Here is a 1,929-nt window from a genome sequence, read left to right on the forward strand (position 1 = left end):
GGCCAGCGGGCCACCCACAGGAACCAAGAGCCACACCTCAGGAGACTAAGCAGCACCAGGGAGGATGGAGAGCCAGCCCCGCCCCCTGGCGACCGTCCATGCCCCGAGCCCACCCACAGCCCAGGACCGCACCTGGCYGRCCGCCCTTCTTCAGGACCCCCTCCCCAAATGGCAGTCGGGGAACGGGATGGGAACAAAGACCCTGACACCCACCCCCCAACCCCCAGATGTACTGTTGGTGCGTGTTGTTCTATAGAGCTATCAAAAAAAGGAAAGAAGAACTTGGTCTATAATAAAGTACACACTGTAGAAATGAGTACCTATATGTTTTATATTATGTTCTACAACTACATATTAATGATTTCTGTGTTTACAGCTAGGTTAATAAATGTATCATTAACCATACTGATGAATGTGATGATCTGTAAAGCATCAGGCCAAAGAAAAGTGCCACAGAGAAGTTTTCAGGGAAACATTCTCTCTCTGCAGTGTGTCATATAAATGCCCTGCAACATATACAGAAGTGTGCTGATGGTCTTTGGATCCATTTGATCAGTTTTATCTGAGGCTCTTATGTCCTGCCCTGTGCACCTGCTGCACCTGCATGTCCCACACAACTAGATGGAAACTACATCACACCTAGGGAGGCATCAGGGCTTTCCCGTGAAAACTGAAGAAGCGGTGTGTACATGAGCGTGTCTGTGATGGTTGTAATGAAACAGGAAATTCACAGTTACAGTAAATTCACAAACTTTATTACAGCAGCTGGTGAGAGATCATTACAGAAATCTCCTGCTTCCTGCACTGTATCACTTTCTGCTAGTTTCTTCTCTCCTTCGCTGTTACAGCAGCACCCTCCGGTGACAAGAAGTAATAACTCCATTAGAACAGAGCAACCATGCTTTACTGGTTTAAACCCGAAAACCCAACACCTCCTCAGACACATGAAGCTACTGAAGCTCTCCAAGGCATCCTGACTTGCATTAATAACACGAACAGCATGAGATGAGCTGCCAGTCATCAGAAGATGATGCAAAGATTCTTAGTGTAAAAGAAACGTTTCAGTTGGGAGCTTCCTGTTTTGTTTGGCTGTGTCAGACTGACAGCTTGTAAAGGACTGTGATGATGGTGTCATTGTCACAATCAGCCCTAAATCCACTGAGCTTTATGAATTATGAAGCTCATTTTTTATTTTAGTGTTTAAGCTTGTTATAGATGGTTTTAGCTTAAAATAAACACGTTTTGTGACACAAAACACATAAAACACTTTACTGTAGAAAGTTAAATGTGACACCTTCACAGAGTTTTGCTCTGCTTGTATTTGTGCTGCAGACAGGAGTGCTGAGGTGACATAATGTCCAACCTGTGGGACTGATGAGTGAAAATAACAAGTTCTCTGTTTCTGTTTTGTTTACAATTTTAGAGACCATCACTAAAAATGTGTTTGTACTTATATCCAACCAGTTTCGATAGAGTTGCTGTAAAACTAGCCTGCGCTGCATTTTACAAATGATTTCACCTCATTCCGAGAATTACCCTCCTCTGCTGGACAAGCTAAAAAAACAAACTTGAAGTTAATTTTTTTAGAAAAAATGTTCAGGACCCTATTTAATCTCAGAGATACAGAACAGCAGCTCAATACTTTTCATATTTAGTTTAAAGTGCAGAGTTAAATGTAGGATCTCACTGAGCTGTGAATGTGAACAGTGAGCCGTGGCTGGGTTTTTGTGACCAGTTCTTTTTTGCATCTTATTTTAGTCAGCCTGCTTAACAGTCATCCCACATATGGGGTGCCGTTTTTAAAGTTACACAGTCAAAAATTACCACCAATATTTTTGTTTTATTTAGCCTTTTATAAGATAAAAAAACAGATTTATTTTTCAAAGTCAGTATTTCACCATATGATTTATACATTCATAAATGTCATGG

Source organism: Austrofundulus limnaeus, unplaced genomic scaffold, assembly GCF_001266775.1.
Source record: "Austrofundulus limnaeus strain Quisiro unplaced genomic scaffold, Austrofundulus_limnaeus-1.0 Scaffold266, whole genome shotgun sequence".
In the NCBI taxonomy this organism is placed as follows: domain Eukaryota; kingdom Metazoa; phylum Chordata; class Actinopteri; order Cyprinodontiformes; family Rivulidae; genus Austrofundulus; species Austrofundulus limnaeus.